Below are 22,840 nucleotides of genomic sequence, written 5' to 3'. Positions count from 1 at the left end.
ACTGGCAAATACAGCAGGCACATCCAACCTACAGCCTGCATACTCCATGCAGCCTGGCATAGCTCACACTGTGGCTGCCTGGCCCCCCAGCACCATCCAAACAGCAGTGTACTATGAATCCCATCTGGGCTGGAACCAAGGCACAGGGAGGGAGCAGTGCAGTGCTAACTCAAGTGGTGGCAAAAGATGTGCATTTTGATATGTTGGCTAAACACAGCCCTGTGAACAGGGAAAACATGCAACAATGCTTTTTGTTTTGATAAAGGAATTTAAGAATAGATTCCAAGATTGATGAAAAAAATCTTTTTTTTTTTACATATTTGCAATTCTGTTTTTATTTGACATATATAAATTACCTGTGAATTTTGAAACTGAATGTATTGAGTTGCAATCATATATTCAACTCAAAGGAAGATTTGATCATGTCCCCTTACCAAACTTTTACAAGCCCTCTCTTACAAGAGACCAATATGTCTCATTCTACAGTCACACCTCATTCACGCCATTGCTTTCTCTCAGTACATACATATGTGAACAACTGGTTTGAAGGAAGAAGCACAGGAAGAGGAAAATTTCATCAGAAAACCTCAGACTTAACACCTTGAGATCTCACTAAGAATTGCACCCACTGGCATCAACCCATCCTAATACACTGATTTCACAAAGCATCAAATATCCCCTAGTTTTATAGTTTTGTTGCTCTCTCTTTTTCTTATATTTTAATAAATACATTAACAGTTGAAATAAGTTTTGTTATTTATATACATAAATTATATGTTTTGCAGAGGCTGCTCTGAAAATCTTGCCTATTTTATGATGTCAGCTCACAATGTCAGAAGCAGGTGGTGTTATGGCAGCAGCAGATGAACCTTCCTACCCACTGTCATTATATTTTGTTGCTGTGTGACAGATGGCAGCAGAGGGCAGTCTGAAAAACTGGCCTCTGAATAGAAGTGAGTATGCAACAAAAGTGTGGGACTGAATTCCTCCACGCAGAAAAAGTTATACCCACTGACATCCATTAATGCTTGCTGAACATTTATGGAAAGCAAACAGTAAGCACAGTAGGCAGTGGGTGGTGTGTTTCAGCAGAAGTAACAGCAGGTAGCAGGTCACCTCCGCAGGTGCAGATTTTCACAAGCATGCTGTGAAGCCTCTTTTTCATCACTGGTGAAAATGCAAAGCTAGTAGTGGTGACTGTGTTGAAAAACAGTGTTTTGCAGCTGAGAATTTCCTCTATAAAACAGAGTTACTGTGCTCAATGTATCTATATCTGCTGTAGTTTCCATGAAAATAAATAGAAGGCATTACTTTCAGAGCAGCCTACATATATGTGATAATTCCTCTTCATTCAATGCGGCCCAGGAAAGCCAGAAAGGTCAACACCCATGAAATACAGCATATATTAAAACTAAACATTACAAAGCCCATGGAAGGATGATATTTTTATATATACATATAATGATTTCTCTTAATTGAGGCATTTATCTTACATTTGCATTATTACAAAGTAAATTGGGTGATTCCCACTGTGATGAAACTTACCACAAAGTTTTTATTGATTTTAGCAAGCCAAGATGTAACATTATACATATAAGTTGTATATCCTTCCATGTTTGCTGCATCTTTCAGACTTTGTATCTCAAGGTCTGATCCCTAGATCAATCACTTCGATTTACTCCTGCTTTTACCCTTAATTACAAGCCAAGTTCTGAGTTTTACATTATAAATCCTTCAAACTAGGAAATGTTTCTATATATGTTGCTTATATAGGAAGGTCACAGCAAAAGAACTGTACAGTGTTCATAAAATTTAAAAGAATTACTTCAGTGCTTTGCCACTTACGTATTACAATTTAATCTTTAAATGGCACAATCACATACTACTATTTGAAAAGCAGCTTGTTTTGGTATTTTAATGAATGGATAGTATTTATTCACCAAATTCAAAATTTCACTCTTTCCACAATTTGTGCCCAGTCATTTACTTGTGCAACATTACTGAAAGTCTGAACTCAATATACAGTTTTCTACAATCTTCATCATTACAAATGTCTGTGTACTCCACAAATATTGCCACATTTATATTCACAACATCCGTTAGAGATGAGAGGGTATTAGTATTATGCCTACTTTATGCAGAACAGAGGCACAGTGATCAAAGGTACTGACTAATTTGGGCACTAGGTAGGAAGTTTGTGGAAGCTCATTTTCACGTTGCTTAATAGGCAGCTTTTCATATATGCTCAAAGCAGAGTACTCAATATCATGTAAGTTGCTCAAAGCCACATTTGCTCAAAATTCTGCAAAACAAATCACAAGGACTCACTCAGACAGTAAGAATACACAGGATCAATCCCTAAGGTTTGCTTTAAATGAATCTTCTAATTTCACATAGCAGAAACACTGGCAGTAGAAATCTCATTCTGCAGTGTAAATTAACTATGAAGGTCTCCTTTCTTTTCTGTATCTTGTTTATTTCACTGCTTTCTAACTTGTTCAATTGACAGCTAAGAAATTGCACTACTCTCTTGTTTGCATGCCTGTCTACAAACAGCTCATCACCTGAGAACTTATATTTTGTTTACTAAAAAGCAGAGTTGTTTCAGTTTCAGGAAAAATAAACAGCTGAAAAACTGATAGTTACAATGGCTGACTGTGACCCATATAACTCAAAAATGGTGAGAAATGAGTTATTTCTGGGATTAGAGACATTTTCTCACAGTGGATAATATTGAAATTCAGGAAAAAAAGTTTTATTTTGAGGTTACTAGAGGGACACGTGATTTTTTTTTCCCTCCTCCAACCTGGATCTTTCTCACTGGTCATTTTTGTCTTGGTGACATTAGACGTGGCATGATCTAAGCATCAGAAAAGGGTCCACACTACAAGCAGTCAAACTAGCCTATAATGGCAAAGTAACTCTTGTCAGCTGAACAGTCGTAAGTTAAAACATTTTAACTCTCAAGTAGAAAAGATAAATGTGTATAAAGATAAAAACAGAGATAACTATAAGGTGAGATAGTAGATAGTACCTTCAAAAGCTGCATTATTTTATGACTTTTATAACACATATACCTGAAGAATAACAAGGAAGATGCTAGTTAAATTCTAAGAACTAGCTGATTTGAACAGACAGAGGTTTAACTACAATGCATTTTTACTGTTAATTGCTTTTGCTGTTATATTCAAGATAGCTTTAACTTACATCTTTACTTAGCCAAGGAGGTAATGATACCATTTCTATTGCCCTAGATTTTCAGATACTATAATGCCAGATATAGGTTTCATCTACTGTAGAGAAAGATGATGATCTCAACGGATCACAAGATACGCCTCCACCACGTATCTTGCTTTTGTAAGAGAACTGTACAAAAAGTGCTAAAAGGGTAGCTAAATATTCCCAGCATCATTTTCAGTGACATATGTGAAATCAATTACGCCTTCTGCTTTCCTACATAGTTACAGGTTTATTGGCATTTGGTTGAGGTGATCTGCAAAGTTCAGTTGCAGTGTTGCCACATATGACTAATACAGCTTTTTCACCCACAAAACATTTAGATGCCTCTCTGAAGAATTCCAGTCCTTTGCAGGCTTTCTGTGAGTCTCTTGAACAAAGTATGGATGAATAAGAAAATCAAAAAACAACTAAGAACAAATCTTCTTGCCAAGAAGATAATGTTGCCGGAAGAAACAGCAGTGAGGTCCCAGCAGGACGGCATTATTGCAGAAATGAAGAGCACCAAGTCCTCCCACTTACCCCTTTAGAGATGAATGGAGGGCAAATCTGTTCCGTCAGAAGTATTATTTGCCAGAAGTACTGCCATGAACACACTGCAGACTCCAATGGAAACAAACACTCAAAAAAGGCAACTGCAGTAATAAATTAAACGGGGTTGGAAAAAAAGTGACAGCATGTAATTTTATTGTTTTACTCATTCTTTTTCATTTCTTTCTTGTTGTTTTTCCCTCTCTTCTTCTGCCCCAACTTTCCACTTCTAAGATGTTTTGTTTTTCCTTTCAATTTGATCTTCTGTGAGAAGTTACCTACATCCAATGCTTTTCCATGAAAAACAAAAAAAAAATAAGTTGGAGTACTTTAAAAAAGCTGCTTGCAACTTTTTCAAACTCACAGCTTGCAATATCTGGAGTAAAAGTACTCCTTCTAGTCTTGGGATTTTTTCAGAGGCAGATGCTCACAAACACAATTGTGTTATACTGCTCTAATATTTGGTAACTACCAGTAAACAAAATTCACATATCTTAAACCGACAGAAAAAAATTCAGCTCTTTATGGGCCATACCATTTATAAAAAGGCATTCAGAACTACCATTTAATCTGGAACACTCTCAATATATTTAGCCACTTAAATTGCTGGAATAATGCCCAGATGGAAAGTGGCAAGATATTTAAAGATTGATTCCATTCTCTTAAGTATGCAATGAATATAAAAGTCCTTCCATTTAATCTAATTCACTTTTTCAACTTATTAGCTTTTGATTGATAAATGCTTTAAATAAAAAAGCAGTCGTGGGCAGACACAAAAGAAATCAAAGATACTGTGAGTACAAAGATACTGTGACTACTGCATAAAGTGAAAGAAATCTGGGGAGACAAAATTAGAAATGAGATTTACAAATGGAGAGGTCAAAACTTAATATTTTATTTACTTGTTCAGATCATATAATTCCTATATGATATTGCAATGAATCATTTTAATATATCTACATGGCACTGAAGCAGCAAGTCCAGTTATAGTAGAGAAACAATTACCATTAGAGAAACTATTATTTTTTGTAATATATCTTGTTCATTAACGAGCAATTAACCACATACCCTTTTTAATCTTAGACCAAATTCAAGAAGATCCTAGAACAGATTTTTCTAACAGTTTGAACTGACTGAAGATTAAGGTGAGCTTTAGGAAGAAGGATCAATGATTCCAATTGAAAAATATGATTTTGTTAGGCATAGTTCTGAGTAATGGCCCTGGGAAGGTCCCATTCAGCTCAGTGGCTGTTCACTCAGTTTGTATGAAAATACACTTTTGTAACGACTAACCAAAAATCTCAACCTAATAAAAAAAAAAAGATCAAATAAGCTCTTAAGTAGAGCTAGTTTATAACTGTGTACTGTTTTTTAGGAAGCTTTTACATACTATTTAGTGCCAATACTGGTCTGTAGAAAGAGAGGCAACAGACAGAAAAGCTTGAATTTCAACATGCTTTTCTGCCAATGTAGTATTTTTAGGCCACAATCTGCCTAAGTTATGCTTTACTTTCTAGTGTCATGCCTCTCCCAATAGCTATAACTTTCTTCAGAGGAATGCAAGGATTGCAAAGGTGGCAATGCAGGAGACCATAAAATATCCATTCTAACATAAAGAAAATAATCATTCAAGAGAAAAGGAAAAACACACCTTATTGTGTAATATCTATACAGACAGGAAAGCAGAAAGCAGAAATTCCACAGAGTGACCTGGGAGGTTAACTCCTGTATACTTGCTATCTTTGTTAAGTGCCTTTAAAAAAATGATATGGATAATGCTTCTATTGGCGTTTAAAACCTTAAGAGGAATTTAAAAACCTCAGAAGGTATAGATGCTGCTTTTTTCTAAGACCAATTTCAGAGATGATCACTAAACTTCCCTGAGCCAAAAAGGATGCTACATTAAGTGTACATACCAGTCTCATAATTTCATTAACTACTGCTCAGTTTACCAACTCTGTACACAAATGAATAGTAAAAAGCCCCTTTTAAAACATTAATCATTCTGGAATAATAATTTTTGAATGACTCTAACTTCTGAGAAACGATGATTTTCCAATTTCACTCTTAATCACCCAAAAGATAACAAACATTCTCACATAATATACTTTGCTCTTAATTTGTACCATTAACGGTTACTGCTACCTGAAGGGAGTTTTAGAAGTCTCACTGAGATCAGATTGCTGTGATTTGTTATTTGGAGTTAGCATTTGGAAAGAAAGCAACAAACTAGAAGGCTCCCCTTTTGCCAAGTTTCTTCATACAAACTCCTTTAACTGTAATCATAAGGCAAAAATACTTCGGTGGAAAAGTACAAGAAAAAATAGGTTATTTCCTCTTATCTTCTTCCTTTTCTTTCCAAAAAGTTTTATTAAAATGTTTAGAACATCTTTTCATACTCATTCACTAGAAAAACTACAACTCCATTTTATGTTGGTAATTATTTATCTAACAATAGTCCGACATTGGTTCCAGGAGAAAAATCTAATAGAAGCATGTTACTTGCAACTTTAACAAATAGAATGCATCCACTTTTTCTATCCAGTTCAGTGACTTGCAGTATTTCTTCAGAATTACTTTGTAACATGAATTGCAATGTTTGCATACTAATTTTTTTTATGCAAGGAAACATAAAATGTTGCAATGTATGACAGAAGGTACAAGACAACTACAAAAACTTTTGCCTTACTAGGCTTGAATAAGAAAACATTGCTAATTCACAGCTCATTTTGATTAAAGAAATACCTAAAGTAAGACTAAATGATCATCATTCTCCCTGAAAATGTTATTAAAAGACATAAAATGAGTAAGGTTTTAATACCGTAACTTTGCTGGGTTTAGTTGCTAGCTTACTTAAGATTAAAGTGTATACCAACAACATCATCATCAAAAATGTAACATTTTCAAATTGACAAAATTCCTTTTGAATTCCAGTGTTAGTTTCTCTACTCATATCTTTACAAAATAGATAACGATTTTTGTATTGGCTGTAACTATGAAAGATTCAATATTTACAGAGATTTCTGTTTTTGGAGTACAAAATCTCGGTTGTATTGATCTCTTTAGTGGCTAATATGTGTAGCAATATGTGTTTACTTTCTGGAAAGATTTCGTAGGCAAATATTTTAGTCTTATTTACACATGTTGACCATCTATAATAGAAACAACAGGGGACACAGTGCTCTCTCTCTCTTTGTTTTTTTTTAAGTCTTTCAGGCTCAGAGAAGTAATATAAGCTTCAGCTGTATGGGTACATAGAACAGATTTCCCTTTGTGACTGTATGTAGCTCTTTGAAGTCCTCTCATGATTATATGATACTGATCAAAGCATCTGGGAGGAAAAAAAAAATCCTAGGGGAAATACCGAACTGTCATGACGTGAAACATGGCACAACTGACGAATAAAAATTCAATTATTGAACAAGTTATTTGTATTTCAGCAATCCATTCAGAAAGGATTGTTTCAGAAGAGCAGTTTCTGGGGAAAGAGAATCAACTCGGGAGAATATACTACCCTTGACCTTGGATATTTATTATTTGGTGTTGTTTTCTCTCATTTTCATCTCCATTTATTTCAAATTGCTATTGTAGAGAAGAATGACTTCAGTAACTACAACTCCATGCAAACTTTTTTCTGAAGATAAAAAAAACTTTCTGCTTTGTTAATAAAGGTAGGAAACAACTCTAGTGCCATAGTTACAGCTCTGTGAGCTTTAATAGAGTAAAAGACATACTTTAAATCTTGTATGTAATCCTGCTGCCTACCTTTCAGTTTGTCTTTGCTCAATAGAAAAATGGCCAAAAGACATATAAGAATTAGAGACACACTGGAAGAGTGCTTCCATCAAAAGTATTAAAAAGTATTCTTGTTTATTTTGAACTACTATTTTTTCATAGAAGAAAAGGTAAATGTCCAATATAGGACAGACTGTTGTCCTGTTCACAGAAGTCCACTTTTAAGAAATCAGTAACGAAAAACTCCATCAGGAATTTTTTACATATCTGAGTTCTGAAAGTGTATAAAATACTCTAGGGAGAGCAGAATATTTGACTAGTTCTCAAAAAACTTTCATTAGTTTTCATTAAATATTTTGTCCACCACCAAATGCACCAAACGTCCAAATGCACCACCTGACAGTGAAATATACATTCATTAACTGACAACTTGAAATTATTTCTAAATTATTCATATTTTAACTCGTTAATAAATTGTGTGAAGAAATGCAAATAATATTTTAAGAAATTATAAAAATATTACAGATAATCAAATTTTGATATTTTTATCAGTATTTAATACAGTCAGCCATACATTTCCTCCGAATTTGTATTTGCGAAAGAGAAAACCATCTTGGCATCTCTCACTTTTTAAAAAATCTGCAGCAGGGTGACTATTCATGGCACAGAATAATGGGAAATGCGTCATGACCACCCTAAGTTAACTGAGTATGTTGCCAAATTAGTATGCAGTTACTTAAGGACTGCTCACTTTTGAAAGAGAGACCCTCCAGGTTTCTTTTTCGGCCCAGAGCTCACTGCAGTATCAAGATGTAACTGGCAACAGCCAGAAAATGAGACTCACTTACATGATAACTACTCTATGAAACTGCTGTGTGAGGAATAAGTCAAATGAGCCTTAAACACTGGCTACAAAAGTGCATTGAATTATTTCCTATTGTCAACACTACTTCAGTTACTTTTGCTTGAAATCCCATAAGCCATTCTTAATTCTCTTGTTCTTCCTTTGGAGCAGTCATTGCTGCATTAAATTCATGCTATTTCAGTACTTCATAGAGAAGGGTTGAATATAACCATCCTTCCCTTGATATAGTTACAATATCCTTCTCCTATTCACATGACAAATATTGAAGAAGAAAGAGCAGGACAAGTGCCCCAGTGCTGGGACATTATAAGATTTTACCAAAATAATTAAGGTTTTTTATTCCAACAGTACACTTAAATCATGTGCACATAACGTAAGATATTTATTTGCTTGCACCAAGTTCATACATGGAAATTGTCTCTAAAAAACATAATTAGTTCCATAAAAACATGTTGGCAAACTCAGCTTCAAGATCATACAAATAACTACAATAAGAAAACCAAACTGTAGGGAAGAAATCACCTCTGCTTTAACAGAAAGATCAGATGCATATTACTACACAATATTTCCAACTACAAATTGTTCCAGTGGTAGTTACCATATTCAGCAATTAGAGTTTTCATTGTTTTTTAAAAATAAAAACATCTGAATGTGCTTGTTTATAACTATTTAATTTCACTAACATAAGGTAGCTTAAGACAAACAATAGAGAATCTCATTTGTGCCACGGAATGTCTAAGCCAGAACGAACCATCACTGTACCATTTGCAAAACCATCTCCATCCTGCCAGCAGGAAATAAGAGTCATTGAGTTAGTATCTCAGTAGTCACATTGTAAATGCCATAGCAGTGTCAGGGGTACTAGGAGGAAGATTAAATTACAGTGGGCCTCTTGCCATCCTAACTTATTCCAGAGAATGGGTGGGCATGAGTGGGCATAACCAAGCTTGGGGGTTTACATAAGTGCTCCATTTGTTTACGTGAATGAAATCTTAAATAGCAGTGGATCGGGAACTCAGTGGGATATGTCACACATAACATGTTACAGGTGTTGGTAGATACTGGTACTTGAGTACCAGTAGTTAAGTTCAAGAAAACCTATTTGGGCAGTGGGGACGCCTTTGCTGTTCTCCCCGCTTCTCCATCTCAGGTGATACTCCCCTGACGCTGCAGCTCAATGACCGGAGAACACTCGTTTATGGAACTCATCTCCAGGGGGAGATAACCATCTTAGGCGATACCCGCCTGATGCCCAAGCAGGAGAGGTTCGAGGGGTTCGTCACGTAGACTGGAGAAATCTGGGAGATAAATAGAGGGGTCCTGCAGCCACGAAGTTGGAGGGTTTTCTCTGGAGTGGCTTTCTCTTGGAGAAGCTTTCTCTTAGGAGAGACCTCCCGAGCTGATCACTGCCTGCTGCTTCCTGGAGAGGCCTTCTCTTTGGAGAGACCTCACGAGCTGATCACTGTTCGCTGCTGCCCCTCCGGGGGTTGACCCCTCGCCGCTTCTCCCGTGCTGACCCCGCACCCCTCCTCCTGTGCTGACCCGGTGCTGCTTCTACGTACAACTGCTTGCTGCTCAGGGCTGCCCGTCGCTGCCGCTGTTCTCCCCGCTTCTGCCGCCCCTGCTCTTCTGCTTCGGACCGTCGGAGCCGCTTGCGACCGGACCGCCCCTGGGATCCTGGCTGGTGACTATCCCTGCTTTGTACAAGCCCTTGCTTCCTTCCTATCTTTCCTATCGCTCGCCTTCCCTTCCCCATCACCCTAACAGTGTCCGCCTTCCCCTTCTCCCTGGTTTATAGTGGTAATAAACTGGTCGGACCAACATCTGAACCGTTGCTTCTTAATCTCACGCTGGGTATACACATAATCTAAGAACCTTCGTCTCCCTCCTTTATATTGGAGCGTGACAGCCATGGAATAATGAACAGTACTGAAGTACTTCAGGACATCAGTTTTGGTGATCCTACTAAATTTCCACAGGTTCTCAAAAAAGTATTCATATGGGAATATGTTTTCTATCATTTGCTATTAGATAGAGCAAAATTAAAGCCTTAACTTTGACTTAACTATGTGTTAAATTCTCTTACTTGTCTCCTTTGGAGTAAACCCAAGGAGCTGCTTTTACAGTAATTCATCTATCTCCTGATTCACTTAACCAAGACAAAATAAATCCTAAATTTTACCTTTTTTTTCTTAATCAACTGTCTCTAGACCCTGTCCAGAGGTGCAAATGATTAGTCAGCTCAAAGGTAATGAAGAATCAAACATACTAAGATCAGTACAAGTGGCTTTTGTTTCACAAACAGAGCAGGTTCTCTAAGCCTACTAATGATTGTTGATAAATGCCATACTATGAAATGTCCCCCCGCACCCCCAAAAAAATTATATACGTATATTTATAAATTACTATGAAAAGAGGGATGAGAGTTTTGAAAGGGTTACATCAAGTCCACTTTTGTTTCTTTAGCTCCAGTAACAGCACAAGAAATAAATAAGTGCAGAGAATTACAAGTACAAACTCATACATAAATCAAAGTTGTATTTAGCAAACCATAATATGCATGACGATTAAAGCAGTCATTTACTGTAAGTATTAACCTAAAGCTTTAGAAATGAGTGGGCAAGAACAGCTAAAAGATTATGCTTAGGTTAAAAAGCATATCAAATGTGTCTACACGGATAAAACAGGACTAGGGGTAGTTTACAACCAGACATAGGTTGTATTTAACCAGCTCGTTTCTTCTAAATGTTGAAACAAATCTAGTAGAGCAAACCCTTTAAGGCAAACATATAAATTAAAAAAAAAATATCATCCAGGGTACAGTAACTTCATGACAGAACAATGTCATCTATTTTTTCATTCTGTTTGACACAAATTCAATTTACACAGGGCTTGTTTTTTTATTGTCATAAACAGCATGCCAAGGGGATGAGAAATGCTGCCAAATCACAAAATGGGCATTTGAGACAGGATTTTTTGTTGTATTTTTACATAATGGTGCAAAATACAAATATGATGGCAAAAAGAGGCATTAGTGCCAAATAAAATATTTAATATGTGTATGTATTCTGGATGAAAATGATGTGAAGATTAACCATCATTTCTTTTCTGTTCAATTTATTGTTCATAAAAGAGTTAGGCTTTCAATAGGTGATGTATTTCACAGTCAAGTTTCAATTAAAAAAAAAGCATTTCTTTCAATTTTTATTAATAAATACACTACACAGGATCATTAAGTATAAAAATTACCTTTCTCCATTTCCTCTAAGACAAAGGAATTGATCATGTAATTTCCATGTAAATATCCTCTGACAATGATCAAAGCAGTTTTTACTCATCAAAACAGCTTTCAGGGATGAGCCCTAATAAATTGATGCATTTAATTACTGTGACTTTACATTTACTCATTTACCTTATGATTGAAGGATTGCATTTTTCTGCAGGTCTGTTCTGCAGACCATGTATTTTGATGTGCTGCAAAATGAATGCTCATTGCAGTACAATTAATTATGTCACATTATGATAAAGCACCTTCAATCAAAGCTGTGCCATTTCTAATCTCTGTGCACAATAGATCCAAGACAGTAGAGACTTTTTGTACCTGTGACTGATGCTAAATTCAGCAGTACCTCAATCAAAATTTCAGAATTCTTGGGATAGACAACAATTTCTTCTACACCAAAAATTTCAATAGGAAAGGTACCTTTAGAGCTCAAACTTTTCCAGGCAAAAAATCGTTTTACCAAGCAGCAACTCCTAAGCAGTTTCTTGCAGTTTGCAGGTTTCTGATGATACTGTTGCAAATCTTCATTCTCTTCACGTGTTTTCTTCTCAGGGGCTAACATATCCATCCTAAACAAAAACTTAACCTTTATTTTTCCTGAAAGGTATATATACACAACTTAAATTCATAGACTAGGGGAGAGGGAGATGCGGGGAAAAACAAAGGAGATGAAGGGAGGATAGAAGGAAGAGTTTTAGGATTTCATTGACAATTATTCTTTGCTGATATAATTATAGTATTAATTAACATAAATTGAATTACTATATTTATTTTCTAATAGTACAAATTATCTGAAATATTAATATACTTGCATAAAATACATATAGGGATAAAAGCATCAGATTTCTGTTATTTAGATATTTTACTTACGACATATACATTATATAATATCTTTAGATGGTAAATAAATATTTACCTCTTACCTGAGGGAGCTGTCTAGGTAAAGGAAATAATGTAATCCTCTATGTATGAACCTATTATCCTCCCTATCTTAGCTTGCCTTACATCTGTGTCATAAAGCAGAGCTGCATTCCTCTAGCTGTTACTGAAGGGCAGCTGCTCTACCCAGAAAAGATGAATAGTTGAGTTTCTGAGCTGCCTTAATGCCACTGTCACTCAAATGCAGAAAAGCAGCTGAGCCACTTAGAGCCAGTTGTACTCTTGGGGACCATTTCTCTATGCTACCTTCTGATTCACACAGATAGACCGATAAATTTCTATACGACATTATTTTTCTTGATGAACTACCATTTTGAAGGAGCCAGGGGTCACCAGCAACTACCAACACTGACTAGGACCTAAACAAAGCCCTACTAAGTGGCCTCAAATCTGAAGGTAAACAAAAGGAAAGAGAACACACCTGCTCAGCTCTCCTGCACTTCTATGCTACCCCAAGGTCACAGAGGAGCCCAAAGCAGCAGTCCCCTGTTTGCTCTTCAACTAGCTCCAGTGAAAGCTGCCAAGGAGCACACCGCTGCTGAGCACAGAACTGAGCTGCACTGCTGCAGCCATTTAACAACAAACTCAGGATTGCTCCAGGTGAGCTCCTCTAATTACATCCAGTAATTACACCCAACCAGAACAAAGACAACAAAGCAGCTACTACTTCCTTCTCGTTCCCTCACAGCAATTTCTGCCCCACAACCTGATTCTATAAAGGGTAAACACAATTAAGTTCCGAAGACAAAAAGTAGGAGAGAGAATAAAGAAAAAAATAAGTTAGCACTGTTCACAGTATATATGACTTTCAGAAATAAAGCTGACTTCAACTGTAAACTTATTGCTTCCTAAATAAAGTATGATATAACTCATCACTTCACTGTGTGCATTTGTTGTAGGAGTTTCTGTTGATTACTGCAAAAGATTCAAAGAAGACGTTTTCATTTACTGAAACATATTTTTGAATGGTACTAGAATTCTGGGATTGTTTCTTTTCAATTAGATTTCCTTCTAACTGAATTAACTGCAACGATGATTACAGAAATCTGCAAATTTGAGCCACCTAAGCCCAATACAGGATGTGAACATTCCTGTGTACATTTGAATTATGTCTTAACTTTGGACAAAGCATAACACATAAAACCATGTAACTATTACAACAACTGCAGACATCTCATATTTACCAGAATGGGTTAGGTTGGAGTTTTTAAAGTACACTACTTCCACCTATCCATCAGCAGTCAATGGTGTTCATAGTAGTGTGGGACTTAACGACAGATTTTTAGGCAGCTAAAGTACAGGGGAGTACTTCCATTCAGACTCTTACCTAGGGATATATTTCAGACCCTTCATTATCCAGAACTGAAAAGGATTTGAATTTGCACTGTTTGAACAGCTCCTGCTGCTATCAGGTCTGCTGAGTCCTACTGCATGACACAGCACTACAATCATGGCTCTGTTCCCACCACAAGCTGCTATCAAGGTGAGCTGAATTTCAATCTAGTATGAGTTTCTGGAACTTATACAAATACCGTAGAGAATGTTCCTCCAGTTCAAGCCCATTTCACAGCTCTCATCTAGTAATTTTAAAAGGTGTTATTCTGAGAACGAATATTAAATTGATATTTTACTGTGCTACAAAATATGTTTTCACCACAAAAGATCCAGCATGGATTTCAATGACTCCAGAAAGAAAATTTTGAGTTGGAAGAAGAAATCACAAAAGTAAGTTATTGCATAGAAATAATACCTTTTTTGAAAAGATTAGTTCACAACCATTTCTATACCTGTCTTAGAATAAAAACACTGTACTCCAGAAATTAATCTCTAAGGAAACAAGAAGTTTACATATGATCACACTGCCTGTGCAGGACATCTACAGAAAGTCACTCATTTTTTATGATGGAATACATCTATATTGCTCCTATCGTGCACAAGGGGTAAGCCATTATGTCTAACAGCCCTGGCTTCATAAAGTACACAGCATCATATACTACAGCTCCAAACAGCTAAACAGTGTTATTGAAATTACTTGAATTTAAGTTTTCCTGATATAAATCTGAAAGAGACTGCCTATTTAGAGGTCAGCATCAAAATTCCAGATATTTCAATTCAAACACTATCTGTCATGCCCTATTCTGTCCTCCTTAGGGCCAACGCACAGCTGCTTCATCTCATGCATTCATGAATTCAAAGGAGTGAATTGGGAAGCAGACACAGGAACTAAGAAAGATGTCTGGAAAAATTACACCATGATGAGACAGTAAAGAGGAGTGCATTCCCTCTAGACGTGGATAAACTATTACAGTGGGAGAGGGTTGCTTGCTATGTCCCCATTTTTACTAGTTGAATATGGTCTTCAGGAAAAGCAGCAATAAAGACGAATATTGCCAGAGATGGGATGCATGAAGGAACAAATGGGATGGCATATTCAACGGGATATGGAGAGGTAGAACAGTCACTGAAATCTTCAGGGTTTGATTATGTGCAGCTGAGAACTCTGTCTTATTTGTTACGACATGGAGAACTTCAATTGAGATACTGCATTTACAAACCTAAACTCTGTAAGAGATAATTATATGGAATACTGGAGAAAATTTGGCCACATAAGCACCACCCAGAAAACTACTGTTAGTTGAAAATATGTCAATTCTAAATGCACAGAATCCATCCTTCACCTAAGTACTTAGAATTATTGAATAATTTAGGCAAAACACGAAAAGGAATCAAGGAATACGCTGAGGTAATTGGTGAAAGGCTGAACCATTCAGCAAGTCCAAATAAGCAGTGTTAATGAAGTCAATGTACCTGCAGGGGACTGGTACCTGAAATTTACTCAGACTGAGGAACCTGAGGACTGGAACTGGGGAGATCTTCCAAGAGAAAGTTAGTGAAACGGGTAAGAAAGAAACTAAACACAACCATGTACTACTGACAGAATCAAAAATAATGCGGAGAAATTATCAACAAAAGCTCTCAAATACCTCTGGTTTGAGTCCCTGCTTAGATGTTACTGCAAAAGTGACTGGGAACATGCACTCACCCTGAACATAAGCCTCAAGTCAGAAGAGGCAGACCTTTTATTTGCAGCATTACAGTGCCTGGAAATGGGGAGTGCAGAAAGTAGACAGGTTATTTACTATTTCCTGTGATCAGATTTACTCTGTAATCAGTTCCATCCAAAAGTAAAGCTACATTTCTTTATAAAATTCGTTAGTTTTCTATTGGTAGTTAACTAACTGCTTTTATAAGCCATCTCAGTAGCATTGCTTAAAAACTTCATAGTCACAAGCTGAATGCTGCGTGATAACAGAGTTGCAGGCATTTTGAGGAATATTTGAGCTGAAGGCAATGTCTTTTACTTGGGTGCACATGAATATGACTGCAAATTGTCTCTTACCACTGCCTGACATGAAGTGAAGTTCGGGAATATGGAACTTAATTTTATGTTGACTTGTTGAAAACTATATAATTTTTTGTATGATAATGAAATAGCAGTTGGAAAGGCAAGAGGCATTGTTATAGGGTGAGAAATAGCTTGGAAATATTTCAGAGGAAACAGACAGAACCAATATAGCATGTGAGGTTTCCTAGGGGCTGTTTACAAAACCATTTGTTCCATTGGCTGATTGCTCTAGCGCAACTTCAAGAATCTTCATTGATGACTGCAAATTGTGGGAGCTATGATCTCATAAGGGTCTTGTTGAAAGAAATTCTTTAGTGTCAAAGATGAAGTTAGGTTAACCCAACGACAATTAGGCTGCTAGAAATTGCAATTATAAGCTAATAAATGAACACTGAAAAACAGGACAAGGTTACAGAATGCATGAGTATATAGGAGACTGCTGGCATATTGAGGAATATTACAATGAGATGCTTCAGTGAAAAAGCAGGGTGGTTTATTGTTTTCATTTTGTTTTTCTTAGCAGAAGCATTATTCTATGATTTGTAACTTTGAAAGATGAAATAAAGGTTTTGTTAATGGAAAGGAAAATATATTTCTCCAATATGAAAGATGGAACAAAAAACCAGAAACATAGGAAATAAAAATTCACTAGCTATTTATTTGCTCTCAATATATAGTGCTCTCGAAGGTTTTACTTTGGCACTAACTTGAGCTCCATTAACATCTTTTTATGAAGATGTTTTCATCACTTTTGTTCATCAACTTAAAAAAAACCCAAAACATTTGGATAAATACCAGGAATCAAAAGCTTCCTGTGCTCTTTAATATCAATTAAAATGCTGGGTTCTGCTTTTTCCAGGAGGTAAGGAAAACAAACAGGCAAATCATAATCTGTATTAAATGCAGTAAGAGTTGAGCAACAAAAGTCTGTGGTAAACATCTCAAAATTTCCCACAAATACAGATTTGAACTGCTATCTTCTCAAGTTGTTTTCAACTTAGAATGGTCATCCTGCTTGATGTATGAGGTGTCTGAAAGATCTGCCTGTTCAAGTATGATGAATACTTCTCTTGTATTCTCTTTATCTCAAATACAAAAGGAAAAAACATGAATATTCTGTGGGTAAGGATTGCACTGGGCTCCTTTTGGTTTATTTAGCTCTTGACCCTTTGGTGGAAGAGTATAGGGTAATAATTTCAGGTTATATTCAGGTTGCCTGGCATAGGAGAACATCTGAATTAACTTGGATTATGTCACAGTACCTGTAGGCAGCGCAGGTGACAAGAACACATTTTGACACCATCAACAATTATTTGACTGTAGCATGAACAATGAATAACGTAAGACAGAGCAAGTATTTGTGGGTGGGCATTTCAGAAATCTTCTTCACTGTGCCAGAGGAATTTCATATTATAATGAGCCCTCGTGGGACTATGGATATATTGGGATAAGCTCTCACTGGATGATTCAGTAGCTAAACCACATTGAGAGAGCGAGTTTACCTTCTGTCAGATAATAGTGATTACAGAGATATGGCCAGAACGGATCTTTATGTTAATTAAATGCTAATATTAATTAAAACCTTCTTGTTTATCACTTGTCTGGGGTCTACATATTCTACCTGAATTGGTTAAGGTAACGCAGATCTTCTAGCTATTTAGAGGTAATAAGTATTTCTCAGTAAAGAGATGTATAGCCTGTCTACAGGTGAAAGGATTTTACAGCTGCCAAGAAGCTTTCTTTTCAGTAATTTGTTTAATTCTTGTAGGATTTATTATAGATACAGGATAGCCTTTCATTTTCTAAAATGTCTGGAGAAAATCGAACAAAGTAGAGGGGAAAGAAATGCAACACTTAAGAACTTCTCAGTTGCTTCCAGGTTTCTTTGAGCAATCACTGGCTATTACTGTGAAAGGCATCAAGTCAATAATCCATAAAAATATATTTTGAAAAAATTATTCATTAGTATCAGCCAGATATTCTTCTGAATCTGAAGAGGTCTATCCTCCCACTGACATGGACACTGGCAGAAGGAGGTCAAAGGAATGGGTTCAGTAAGGCAAATATACGAAGAATGTGCTGAGTCCACTCAGTTTATTTGAGAACTGTACGTTGTGATGCTACAAAAGGGCAGAAACATATCTGAAACACATCACTTGAGCTCATGAAAAATTAACAAGTTTATTGGACTGTTCAACTTCCTAAACCAAAAGTTTACATCTCATAGTCACAGGATGAATATACAGAAGTTTTACATGTCAAAAACAAATAGATACTGTTCCTTACAATTGTATATCATATTGGTTTTACATGAAAAAGACCTATTTAAGAGGATATGTAGATGATATATATGCTGATGAAACTATGGTATGGTATGGCATTGTGCATGATTAATTAGAAATAATGATAGATCAAGATATTACTTCAGAATTATCAGTACGTGAGACTGTATTTAAAAAGTATGAAATTGTGTCATCTATCTGCATCAGCAGGAGATTCCCAGCTAATTCATATCTACCAGAGCATAATTTCAGGTGACAATCACCACTTTGGAAAATGGTACATTTTGAAATGAATCCTTATAATCTTTTGCTCAGGCTTCCTATTAGCCTAACACTTGACCAAAAAAAAAACCAAAAAACAAAACAAACCCTTAGAAGTTCCCTGAGATTTTCCTTCTTCATCATTTACATATAATTTATAAATAAATAGTCTGGAAAGAAATTACCCATTGGTATTCTGTCTGCCTGGAGTTTCCAAAATGCAACATACTTTTATTTGGCCAAGACAGTTAAATCTTATTTTCTCTGTGCTTCTAGATCAGTCAGTACCCGATAGAGAAAAGGAGTTCAGTTCTCACATATCCATTTCAGAACAGAATTTTGGAATGCAACTGAAATAAGATGGTAGTTTGGAAATCTCCCTAGGGGCAGTGATTTATTTATGATCATCTAATTAATCAAATGCATATTAAGCTAGCTTGAAAAGCTTTCACAGACAAATTAAATAAAACAGACATAAACTTTTCAGCACAATTGATAGCTCCTTTCCTATCTTGTGGATGCCACATCTTTCAGCCATCTTTTGGTAGCACTGAATAATGATGAGTGGTAGCATAGCACTAGTAACAAGAAAGGACAGAAACCTGCAGCTCCTAGCAAAACAAGCTCCTTTGCTGATCAGACAATATGCTGTAGATGGGCCTGCAGTACCAAGTGAAGTTAATTCAATAACAAAAAAAACCCACATTTCTATGACCCACAGTCTTCTTTTTTTTATATATATATGCTTGCTTTTATAAGCAATTTATTGCTACTACCTGAAATTATCATTTTCATGGTTCCCTTCATCCAAGATACTCTCAGAAGTAAATGCCTTAGAATAGGAAAATACTCTAGTAAATCACCAACAATATGAGATACTAACTGCAGTAAAGCAATCATCATTGCTGTCATTTACTCACTGAAGAACAGGAACAAAATCAAAATTACACCATATGCAATAATATCTTAAGTGTTGATAAATACAGCCCTAAAATCATTAAAAAGGAGAAATTAACAACAACAACAAAAATAAGGGGGAGGGCGGGCGGAGGAAAGAGGGTGAGTCTGAGAAATTAACTGAACAGCCAAAGCTGTTAAAAATTGATTGACTCATGAGAAGTGTTTTTTCTGTATTTTGGTCACTGTAGTAGGAACCCAAGAAGATATAGGTATGCCACTGCACAACACATTTGGGAAAGGAAATTAAGTTTTCATATTTCATTTCAGTTTCAAATAAAATTGACTGCGAACCATTAGACAAGAAGTTTGATGATTTCATATTTCAGCAAAATGTAATTCATATGTTTCCTCAAAGTTGCATTTACAAGAGACTTGCCTGGAGACAGAGCACATGAATTGCTATGAACACATTTGTCACATGAATTCCCAATGAAGTATCAGCTGAAGAACTCTTAGCCTTCCAAGTTCTGGAGAGAATCATATATGGATACAACTTAGAGTTTTAGGATGCTACATGATGTATCAAATAAAATTATCTTGAAAATTATTACCTCATTAAGTGTCATACCTGTAGACTTATGCTTAGCAAAATAATGATAGACAATCTCAAGGAAAATAGAATAGTGAATAAAAACAATAAAGATTCTCAGACAGACTTGAATGTTCTGCATTTATTTGGATACACATGCAGACTATACAATGTTCTGAAGAAAAAAGTAGCAGATATTTCTAGATTTTAATACAAGCTTTCATATGGTGTCATAAAATTTTACTATAATGAAATCTATCTCAAATAAATTATTTTGTCATTGATATAAGCAGCCTCAAAGTTGAACAGAGGTGGAGAGACTATACATTTGGAATATAATCAACTGCACTTTACTGCAGTTACATAAGCACCAAGGTTTGATTTTGTGATACGCTGAACACTTGCAACTCTTACTGTTGATAGCAGAAGGACATATTGCTCAGCATTTTTCAAAATCAGGCTCAGGTGATTACTGTACACTGACAAACTACCATGTGAACATCCTTTTTCATGTATAATTTCTTCCTTAATGTTCCTGAAGTGAAACTAAAAATTGTAACAAGCAGAAGTTCATATTGTGGTACGTTGGAAGGTGATAAGAATGCAAACACAATGCGGCCATGAAAACAAACAAAAAAAAGCACTTAATATTTAATAAGGTAATAAGATGCCTTTTTGTGCAGCTTTGGAGTAACTGCATTTTGCATGTGGTATTTAATCACATTACTAGTTATTAAGTTCAATTAATAATTATCTTCTTTTTTATTATTTTTTATTTTTATTTTTTTGCTCCTCAATGCAAATAAAATTTGCCATATCTACTGAATCTGTAAACAAAAAGCAAGTTAAAATTGTTGCTTCAGAGATATCTAGTATTCTTGCACAGGAGTGTTCTTTATTTCTATGGCTGCCAGGGAGTATTCAGTCTTCACTAAATTATACAACATAAACAGCGGTGAAAAACCAGTTACATGTGCCACGGATATTAACAGTTCAATTTGTTTATAAATATCTAGAGGCCAAGATGATCAATACTTGTAATTCAGTTAAAGTTGAATCAGCATCTGATAGGCTGAATGCCCTGAACACTTATCACTTGGGCCACCCATACAATTTAGGATGCTTATTTTACAGCAATTTTGTGTCTGTTATGAATATGCCCAACAGCAATGGAAACAGAAATCTACTGTTTTGTCAAGGAACAGAGAAAACTCAAGCACTACAAGACAGCAATACCCTTAGTCTTCCACTGAAACAGCTAGAAACAATGAAAATGTTTTCTTTCTTCCTTCCAAATTCTTGGCTTAATTGGATAGACTAGTTAGCAAAACTGAAAGCTGCAGTGATTTTTGTGGCCAAGTGAACTTACATCACACAAAATGGTTATGAAATAATTAACAGCTACAGGTTTACCATTATAAAAGACAACATTCCTCAATAATTAGCCCACAAAATATAAGCAACTAAGGAAAAACCCTTTTCAATGTTCTACCTATTGATTTTCTATAATGATCCTCATGCAGTACAGACATCGTGGATAAAATAATGCTACAGGAATGGACAGCTTCTAATCAAGTTATTAATCTCTATCTCAAATTCAAACACGCTGAAGAGTAAATATTAGCTGAAGTATTAAAAAAATGGTCTTGGATAAGACTTTTGTCCACCTAAAACTCCCCTTACAGCATAATATAACCAATGTGTTCAGTGTAGACTACAGTTTCCAAGACCTCCCACAGTTCTTCTAAATAGAACACCTGGGGGGCTATTCCTAAAAGCAATGATGGATGTTTGAATTCAAGCTGTGTTTTTATATTCGATTACATACTATCAACGTTAAATATCTGTGCTTGTATAATGGTTGCAGGGTATTTACAGTAAAATTCTAAAGCATATACAGGATATTAAGAAACTAGGAAATCAAATCCCATCAGCAGCATGCCTTATTCTAACATTTTGCAAGAAGGGAAAACAGCCTGCAAGCTTGTAACAATTTCACTGCTACCTTCCAGAAAATCAGTTCTCACTTCATAATGAATTGGTAAGCTCTCAGAAATCTCCACACTGTGCTGTTCTTGCACAATGGCAGTGTAAGAATTATAGACCAGGAAAGAAACAGAAAAGGTGTAATTTATTAGCCCACACACTTTTGTAATCCAGTCTGTCATAATGTTCCTTATTATTTTATCATTTGAGAGACAAATTTGAGAGACAAACAGAAGTCTCATCTTTATCTATCTTTAATAAAGCTTCTGTTATTTCTCAGTGCTAATGAATGAGTGTTTCTCATTTTCCTCTTTGAGCAAATACATAAAAAGAATCTTAGATTGTATTCGTAAAAGGCAGAAAATGAGATGAAATCATATGTATTTTTATAATGCTTACAGAGGCAGCATAGCTGGAGAGTGCTCATCTGATGCATTACAAAAACTTCAGATTTAGAAACTACACATTTTGACAGCTGAAGAGAGAATTAATTTGTTATGAATCAAGGACCCTGGAAATGCATCAGCAGCAACCTGTCCCAGATGTGGGTATTTCTATGTCCCTTCTCTTTCACATAATATAAAGATGTTAACGTTGCACGTTAGCTGGATTCTGTGTTATAGCCAACAAAATCAACTCATCTGCTTTCATGCCAGTGTCTTCAGCTACTCCTCTGTTCATTAGGTTTTACTGTTTAACAGGTAATAATTTATTAAACATGAATGGAAGAGAGAAGCTATTAATAAGCATACCTTTACATATGAAGAAGGGACTAGCTCTTTGTCAAATTTGTCAATAATTTGATCAGCAATTTATAGGATACTAA

General features: G+C 35.8%; 1 protein-coding gene across 1 annotated transcript in view; it reads right to left on the bottom strand.

Moving 5' to 3' along the window:
* KCNIP4 (potassium voltage-gated channel interacting protein 4) overlaps positions 1–12,125 on the bottom strand; it is a 346,284-nt gene extending 334,159 nt beyond the window's left edge. Inside the window, exon 1 of the mRNA XM_065735726.1 lies at positions 12,072–12,125. The gene's annotated coding sequence lies outside the window, so the exon portion shown is untranslated. The remainder of the gene's footprint in view (positions 1–12,071) is intronic.
* Positions 12,126–22,840: the final 10,715 nt, after the last annotated feature.

The sequence above is a fragment of the Cyrtonyx montezumae genome, unplaced genomic scaffold (assembly GCF_038088225.1).
Source record: "Cyrtonyx montezumae isolate F1298 unplaced genomic scaffold, pur_monq_1.0 scaffold_2, whole genome shotgun sequence".
Lineage (NCBI taxonomy): Eukaryota > Metazoa > Chordata > Aves > Galliformes > Odontophoridae > Cyrtonyx > Cyrtonyx montezumae.
The sequence above is the reverse complement of the archived record's forward strand: the minus strand, read 5'-3'. Positions and strand labels throughout refer to the sequence as shown.